Raw genomic sequence first — 9,410 nt, 5'->3', positions numbered from 1 at the left:
GAACTTCAGGGAGATGGCTAAGAGGACTGTTGTGCAGGTTTTACATATGTGAGCCCTCGGTTCTATCCTTAGCAACACATGGTTCCCCAATCACTGCTGGGAGCTACCTGAACACTGAGCCAAGTACCATCAGTTGTGGCTCCAATAAATAAAGAAGTCAGAGGGGCTGGAGCAATAGCACAGCGGGTAGGGCGTTTGCCTTGCATGTGGCCTACCTGAGTTCTATTCCCAGCATCCCATATGGTCCCCCAAGCACCACCAGGAATAATTCCTTAGTGCATGAACCAGGAGTAACCCCTGAGCATTGACTGGGTGTGACCCAAAAAGCAAATAAATAAATAAATCAGTCAGAGATTTACATTTGATGGGGTGTAAGGCAGAAGGCTACAGATCTTTTTATGTATTAGCTCACAAGACTCAACCTGTAACAACATGTTAGTGATCTCCTATACAGGGGCATAATGGCTGCAAGGTGAGATACAACAAATTTCACACACTTTCCTTTAAGGAAGTCTTTTTGGATAATTTTAAGTCTATTATTCATAATAAGCAATACAAAATAAATTATTTAGCATCTGCCTTTGGGTCAGGCTTGAGTGGTGGTGGGAAACTTCGAAATAATGATGGTGCAATGGTGGTGGGATTGATGCTGAAATATTGAATGTAATAAAGTATTGTGAACAACTTTATAAAAATAAAATTTTTTAAAAATAATTGAGCAAGAAAATTGGGAAATTATTGTAATCAGTGTTACAGATTATATTGCTAATTATTTTGTAAAGTACCTGAAAGTGCCCCCTCTTGGTGAGCCCGGCAATCTACCGAGAGTATTCAATACGCCAAACACAGTAACAACAAGTCTCAAAATGGATATGTTACTGGGCCCGCTCGAGGAAATCAATGAACAACGGGAGGAGAGTGAGACAGAGTGACCTGAAAGTGCAATATATAAAGATGACTTTATTTTGTGTCAGCTGTGTTACCATGTCCTAAACTAGTCTTGGTTTTTTATTTTGTTTTGTTTTGTTTAATGTGTTTTTGGTTTTGCTTTTCCTGGGTTTTTGGATCACACCTGGCAATACTCAGGGTTGCTCCTGACTCTGCATTCAGGAGTTACTCCTGGCATTGCTCAGGGGACCATATGGGGTGCCAAAGATCAAACCCGTATCAGCCACATGCAAGGCAAATGTCCTACTGCTGTACTAGAGCTCCTGCCCAAAATTCTTGCTTGCTTATAATTATCTAAGTGAATGTTTAAACCCTTCAATATTTAATTAATATTGAATATAAAGTTTAATAGAAATTAAACTTTGAAGGCTGCACAGTGTATCCCGGTTAATTTACAGTACAGAGCAAACTTTCTGCCTAGTTTACTCTGTATCATAAGATATTTAATTGTAAGTAAAATCATTGATCATTTGCAAAATTTATTGTGCCTGTGATTAAGATTTAAGCTTTGTCACATTGTAAACTTGGTTTTGTCTCTTGATTTACCACAATGTTGTCTTGTCTGTGCATGTGTTAGAATTTGAGAAAAGGTGATTCTTAAAGCAGGTTTCTAAATACATTTATTATTCTACTATTAGAATTATGATGTCAAATATCTGGTAAATGGCATGAGAGACCTTGTGACCAGGTTTTCATGTTATTTCATAGCACCATTGCATGTGTTCCTTGTGGAAGGGGTTGCACTGCACGAATAGAAGGAGACACAGCATTGTCCTGTAGCAAGCATTATGCTACCCTGTCTTCGACATGAGATGGCCTACTCACCCACAAGAAATAATTATTTTTCTACAAAATTCTAGTGTAGAATTCCTATGTAGTGTAGAGCACAAGAAACCCTTGGCAACAGCAAGTATTTTTACAGAGCTAAAATAGATTCTTACAAATATCTGCAAAAATTATTCTCATGGTACTTGTAGTTTTATACTTCATAAAACAGTTTACATGGATAAAAAAATTAAAACAGAGCTTTTATGTTAGAAATACAATGGTACATAATTTAGCCCTTGCTAAAGGTATTCAGTAAGAAAGTGGAGATTTTTTTAAATTTTTTTATTTTATAAGTTAGTTCACAATATTTGGTTACACTTAATATTTAAACACCCTTCCCACCACCATTACATCGTACCACCACCAAATTCAGGATGTTTCTATCCCAAGCCCGATCCCTGTCCCAAACACAACTGAAATAATATATTTCATATTGTCTGTTATGTAGTACTGCTGAACATGCTTACCAAAAAAAGTATTCATATAGAAAACTGTGAAGAAATATATATGCATATATACATATTTCCCTCTATGATTTGTTGCCTACTATCTGAACCCCATCAAATGTGGTGTGGTAATTATGGAGACTGGGTAGGGGGTGTCTTTTGATGTGTCCAGGAATATGTTCACTCATATGTGAGGCTCCGCCTGAGCACGTAGGGAACAACCTTGAGAGTGGTGGCAGTAGGGTTGTGGAGTTTTTCGGCTGCCGGAGCTGGGTCTCTTGGGGGGGGGGGGAGGGGGCTCTCACCTGCCCCGCTCTGAGGCGCTCCGTGTGAAACAGCCTGGCACGGAGTTCAGTGGCACGGTTATGGGGGCCTTATGTTATGCTCCCTTTCGGGAGAAGCAGCCATGGGATCTGGTCGTGGCCGATGAAAGTGGAGATATTTTTATTCCCAAGTAACTTGGTTATTTTTATTCCCAGATAACTAATAGTTGATTCTCTCTCTACTACTGCTTTGTGTCTGTCATGAGAACTCTTGTCTTCTGAACACTTGCCTTATGTTATGCTCCCTTTCGGGAGAAGCAGCCGTGGGATCTGGCGGTGGCCGATGAAAGTGGAGATATTTTTTTATGGTAATACATATAGTTTATTCAAGAGGAACATTTAAATAATATATGAAACTGCAGCAAATTCTTATTTGCCATTTAAATCTTTTACATAGATTTGGAAACTGGGCTGTTGATTGATGTTACGGTGTTATGGTCTAGTGATTTTTTAAAAATTTTTTAAATTTTATTTAATTTTTAATTTTTTTTAATTTTTAGTGAAACACCATGAGGTACAGTTGTAGATTTACAATTTTTTGTGCTTGGGTTTCAATTATACAATGATCAAATACCCATCCCTCCACCAGTGCCCATTTTCCACCACCATGGATAATATCCCTCCCACCCCCATCCCTCCCATCTCACCCTGCCTCTGTGGCAGGGCAATCCCTTGTGTTCTCTCTCTCCTTTTGAGTGTTGTGGTCTGCAAAAGAGGCTTTGAGTGGCAAACATGTTCAGTTCATAGTCTACTTTCAACATGCATCTCCCCTCCTGGGAGGATCCTCCAAACACCCTTTATTTGGTGCTCCCTTCTCTATCTGAGCTGCCCTTTCCCCTAGAATGCCTGGCTGGCCTCTAAGCTATGGAGTAATCCTCCTGGTGTTGATCTCAGCTATTCTTGGGTATTAACCTCATATTTTGTTTCTTTATATTCTTCAGATGAATGCAATCTTTCTATGTCTATCCCTCTCTTTCTGACTCATTTCGCTTAGCATGATACTTTCCATGTTGTACCACTTGTATATAAATTTCATGACTTCATCTTTTCTAACAGCTACATAGTACTCCATTGTGTAGATATACAAAAGTTTCTTTAACCAGTCATCTGTTCTTGGGCGTTCAGGTTTCTTCCAGGTTCTGGCTATTGTAAAGAGTGCTGCAATGAACAAACAAGTGCAGATATCACTGCGACTATACATTTTTGCCTCTCTGGGATATATTCCCAGGAATGGTATTGCTGGGTCAAATGGGAGCTCAATTTCTAATTTTTTGAGAATCGTCCATACTGTTTTCCAGAAAGGCTGAACCAGTCGACATTCCCACCAACAGTGAAACAGTGTCCCTTTCTCACCACATCCGCGCCAGCATCGGTTGCTTTTGTTCTTTTGGATGTGGGCCAGTCTCTGAGGTGTGAGATGGTATCTCATTGTGGTTTTGATCTGCATCTCCCTGATAATGAATGATGTAGAACATTTTCTCATGTGCTTTTTTGCCATTTGGACTTCTTCTTTGAGAAAGTTTCTGTTCATTTCCTTGCCCCATTTTTTGATGGGGTTGGATGTTTTCTTCTTGTGGAGTTCAACCAGTATTTTGTATATCCTTGATATCAACCCCTTGTCAGATGTGTATTCGGCGAATATCCTTTCCCATTCTGTAGACTGTCTTTGTATGTTGGTCACTGTTTCTTTTGAGGTGCAGAAGCTTCGTAGTTTAAGATAGTCCCATTTATCTATCTCTGTTTTCACTTGCTCGGCCAGTGGCGTGGCATCTTTGAAGATACCATTAGCTTCAATAGCTTCAATGTCATGGAGGGTTTTGCCAACTTTGTCTTCAATGTACCTTATGGTTTCTGGTCTGATGTTGACGTCTTTAATCCATTTTGATCTTACTTTTGTACATGGTGTTAGGCAGAGTTCTGAGCCCACTTTTTTGCATGTAGCCGTCCAGTGATGGCAGCACAATTTTTTAAGACACTTTCCTTACTGAAAGTGGAGATATTTTTATTCCCAAGTAACTTGGTTATTTTTATTCCCAGATAACTGATAGTTGATTCTCTACTACTGCTTTGATTATCTCTCTACTACTGCTTCGTCGTCTGTCATGAGAACTCTTGTCTTCTGAACACTTGTCTGTCGAAGAAATATAATTTGTCAAGAGCACAGTCATGGAATAGATTCTGACTCAAACGAAACAAGTGATAAGACTTTATGGGACAGGAAAAGCTTAAACAATACCGACCTGAAGGTCTGTTGTATGGGAATATGATGGGATGTCCCCAGAAAAAAATCACCCTGCTCTAAACTTTTACCCTGTTTAAGTTTTAGATGAAAGGAATTTGTGTATTTCTTACTGTGTTTATGCAAAATAAATGGCAGTATTTATCAGAAGTAAACGTAACCCATTATTTTGTGGATTATTTAGTGAATTACTAGTAGAGGAGAAGAGAAAGCAATGTTTCAGTCATTTCCCAATTTTTGTCATATTTAGAGCTTGCATTCACCAAGTGTGTGAGTGTGTCTTAGTAGGTTTACTTCAAGGAAACCCAGCAGACTCACCACTCAGGTTGAGGAAGCTACTCCTGAGGATTTCCAGGTGACTGAGAAATTCTAGTGCTACCCCAGTCACATCCTGGGGACTATCTGGCCAGCAGTGCAGAAGCCAAGGAATGCCGCGTTGACCAGAGGTCAAAGTCAACAGACTGTGCAGTGAGCTGACACTGAGTTTGGCTGTTTCTGGTGGGCATTAGCTCTGCTGCTAGCACAGAGCTGGTGGCCACTGCTCCTAAGGATTGGGACTGGACAGAAAATACTTTATTAGAGGTCTTATTAGAGTAACTCCTGAGTACAGAGACAGTGAGATTCACTGGGTGTGACCTCTGGACCTCCAAAAGATATCCTGTTCGCATTAATCTGTTGTTAATATTGTTCCCGTTGAAATCATTTTCAGGCTTGAACTCTGCAGGAGAGATATTACAGAAGGTAAGGCGCTTTGCCTTGCATATGGCCAACACGGGTTTGATACCCGGCACCTCATATGTATGGTCCCGTGAACCTGCTAAGAGTGATCCCTGAGCACAGAGCACAGAGCCAGGAGTTACAACTGAACACTGCCTGGTTTGGCCAAAAGCCAAAATAATAATAATAATAATAATAGTAATAATTCATCACCATCAACAATATAAGGTTTTAACTCAGATTCCTCCCAGGGCAAACACTGACAGGCATAACCTGAACGCCCAGAAGCATCTCTGGGCTCCTCAGGAACTTGTAAGATTTAGCGAGATCCTGAAAGGAAAACCATGGAAAATCCTGAGTCAGTCTCAGCCCTGGACACGGGGAGATAGTGTGACAAAGATCAGGTGAGGGAGCAGGTGAGAGGGGGAAGTCCCAGGTCCCAGGTGTGGCTCCCAGTGTCCCCAGGGTGGTGTTGGGGGCAGGAGATCAGTCCTGGGGATTCCTGGTCTCAAAATTTCACTTCTCCCTCAGCAACCTGTGTCAGCGCCTTCTGCCCGGATTCTCGTGACGCGTCCCCAGTCCTCATTCCCATTGGGTGTCGCTGTCTAGATCAGCCAATCGGCGTCCTCGCGGCTCCCGGTTCTACACTGCGGGCAATAGTGAGGGAGTCAGAATCCACTTGATTCCTTCGGTGTGTGGGAGCTGCGGCCCCTCCTGCTGCTGCTCTCGGGGGCCCTGGCCCTGACCCAGACCCGGGCGGGTGAGTGCGGGGTCGGGAGGGGAGTTCGTTGCGGGGAGAAGGGTGGGAACTTCCAGGCGTTGCTGTGCAGGACCCCCGAGAAGGAGTTTCCCCGGTTCCCTGCCCGGATGCCCCCCCAGATGTTCGTCCTTGTCCCCCCAAACTTCAACTCCGCCCGCGCCCCTAAGTCTCGCCTTCTCGGTCCCTCCCCGCTTTCCTGTCTCGCTCCCCCCTTCCAGCTCCCCCCATCACCAAGGCCCAGGGCGCGCGGGGCGGCGGGTCGGGCCGGGTCTCACCCCTTCCCCTCCCCCAGGCCCCCCGTCCATGAGGATTTCCAAACCGGCGTGTCCCGGCCCGGCCGCGGGGAGCCCCGCTACATCGCCGTCGGCTACGTGGACGACACGCAGTTCGTGCGCTGCGACAGCGACCCGGCGAGTCCCAGGATGGAGCCCGGGCGCCGTGGGCGGAGCAGGGGGACCCGAGCCCTGGGAGCGGGAGACGCGGAACACGAAGGCCTCCGCACAGACTTTCCAGGGAACCTCGACGCCGCGCTCGGCTGGGACGAGCCGGCACAGGGACCGGCCGGGTCGCCCGAGGCGGGTCCGAGCGTCCCCGAGGCTGAGGACCCGCCCCGACCTTGACCTGGAGGCGCCGCGGGGACCGGGCCGGTTCCGTTTTCGGTTCGAGTCTAATCTGTGCGGGGCTGGCCAGACCCTCACACCAGGGCATGCCCGGCTGCGACGTGGGGTCCGACGGGCGCCTCCTGCGCGGGTACCGTCAAGCCGCCTACGCCGGCGCCCACTACCTCGCCCTGACCGAGGACCTGCGCTCCTGGACGGCGGCGGCGGGCTCGCAGGCTTGGCGAACCCAGCCAAAGTGGGAGCAGGAGGGTGGGTCTGAGCACTGGAGGAACTACCTGGAGGGCAGGTGCGTGAAGTGGCTCCTTAGACACCTGGAGCACGGGAAGGACACGCTGCTGCGCGCAGGTACCGGTCCCTGAGGGTGAGGACCCCTGGCCGCCCCTGGGGGGGGCGACTCCCCACAAGGGGGGACACAAGGGGGTTCAGTGTCAGAACAGCGCCCCTTCCTCAGTCGGGAGAGGGACGGACCCCCTGGTTTACATGTTCTCCACCGGAGAGACTTGCCCTCACACCCACCCTGCGTCCCCGGGACTGTGAAGGACCCGAGTGTCCCTGGGGGAGGGGCGACCTCCTCTGAAATAACGATTGTGGGTTCCCTGGGACCCGGCAGCCATCTGTGAACTCGCTCAAAGATGCTCTTAGCTCTGACTCCTGCTTCTCTCAGCCTCTCACCCTCCTCCCAGGGCAGGACCAGAGTCAGTGTGTCCGAAAGACCCTGACCTCCTTCCCAAACCCTGTTCTAGAACTTTCCAAGCAATAGGATTTTATCCAGTTTCTCCAAGTCTGTGTCTGGATTTTTACCTCCTATTCCAAACCAATGATCCTGTTCAACCCCATTGTGGAAGTGACCCAAAGTGTGAATTTTCTCATTTTCCCTCCTCAGAAGCTCCCAGGACACACGTAACCCACCAACCCTGCTCTGACCATGAGGTCACCCTGAGGTGCTGGGCCCTGGGCTTCCACCCTGCCGAGATCACCCTGACCTGGCAGCGTGATGGGGACGACCTGACCCAGGACACAGAACTGGTGGAGACCAGGCCTTCAGGGGATGGAACCTTCCAGAAGTGGGCAGCTGTGGTGGTGCCTCCTGGAGAAGAGCAGAGATACACGTGCCGTGTGCAGCACCAGGGGCTGCCGGAGCCTGTCACCCTGAGATGGGGTAAGGAGGGGGACGGGGCACAGAGACTGTTCTCAGGGGAATCAGGGTTGGCCCCTCTGGGGAACTGTTGAGGGTCAGGCTGAGGCTGGAGGTCAGACCCTCTCCTTCTTTCCTTTCCAGAGCCCCCTTCTCAGTCCACCATCCTCACTGTGGGCATCATTGTTGGCCTGGCTCTCCTTGGGGCTGTGATCACTGGAGCTGTGGTGGGAGCTGTGATCAGTAGGAGGAAGCGCTCAGGTAAGATGGGGGAAGCAGGTGATGGGAATCTGTCCGACCTGGCAGGTCTTGAGTCTTGTCCCCCTTTAGGCTTCCCCCTATATTAGTTCTCCTGCCCATTAGCAGGAGCACCGCCCGCCCCCGTGCAGTTGCTCACACTCCCCCTGTGTGTGCCGCTCTCAGGTTTGCTCACGAAAGACACTTTCACCTCCATAAGCGGGGGATGAACATGGGTCCCAGTGTCCCAGGTCACAGGGACTGTCCTGCTGAGCACACACCGCCAGGAGAAGGCTCCTCAGTCGTGGAGCATTTTCTTCCTGCGTGTTTCCTGGTCCTGCCCTCACTGTTCAGAGTTCTGACGCTTCCCTGGGATCCGGACCTAGAGAGCTGCTCTGTGGCCTCAGGACCCAGTGCTCTTCCTGATCTTCCCTGGGATGTTTCCTTCCCCCAGGTGAGAAAGGAGGACAGCACACTCAGGCTGCAAGTAAGTGGGCAGGCCTGGGGCCCTGGAATCCTGGGGATAGGGATTGGGAGCTATTGCACCCCTAGGTCCTCCTCTAGTCCCCACCCCTGTGACTCTGACCTTGCCCTGTTTGTTCCTCCCCAGACAGCGACAGTTCCCAAGGCTCTGATGAGTCTCTCTCGAATCCTAGAGGTGAGACTCTGGAGGCTGGAATGGGTGCGATTGGGCAGAGGGGACAGGATTAGGCTTGGCGGTTCTTTGAGAGGGATGCTGGGAGCTTGCTCAGGATGTCACCACTTCTGTGACTCACCTGAGTCTCTTCATTCTTTCTCTTACAGTGTGAGACAGTTGCCCTGCTGGGTTTCCTCACATCCTGATATTGTGATTCAAGAACTGCTGATTCTCTTTCTGCCCTGGGACCTGAGTGTGTCTCTGTCCTGCCACTTACGGTGATGGGAGAGACTGGCCCACCCCTGCCCACTGGGCCCTCCCCACACTGACCTGCATTCTCTTGCTGATGCTCTGGGCTGTGCCAGCAGAGACAGGAGTCAGCCATCTCCATCTGTGTTAGCTTCTTGTTTTTCTGAATGAATGTTTCTCCCTTACTGAAATAAGCATCTGATTTGCATTTTTCTAATTCCTGTTTTGTGGGATTGAGGGTTAATAAAGGAAATCCCTGAAGTTTGAGAAG

At 48.0% G+C, this 9,410-nt stretch overlaps 1 pseudogene; it reads left to right on the top strand.

Moving 5' to 3' along the window:
• The first annotated feature begins 461 nt into the window (after positions 1-461).
• Positions 462-8,964, top strand: LOC130034965 (patr class I histocompatibility antigen, A-108 alpha chain-like; annotated as a pseudogene).
• Positions 8,965-9,410: the final 446 nt, after the last annotated feature.

Source organism: Sorex fumeus, unplaced genomic scaffold, assembly GCF_029834395.1.
Source record: "Sorex fumeus unplaced genomic scaffold, SorFum_2.1 ptg000063l, whole genome shotgun sequence".
NCBI lineage: Eukaryota > Metazoa > Chordata > Mammalia > Eulipotyphla > Soricidae > Sorex > Sorex fumeus.
The sequence above is the reverse complement of the archived record's forward strand: the minus strand, read 5'-3'. Positions and strand labels throughout refer to the sequence as shown.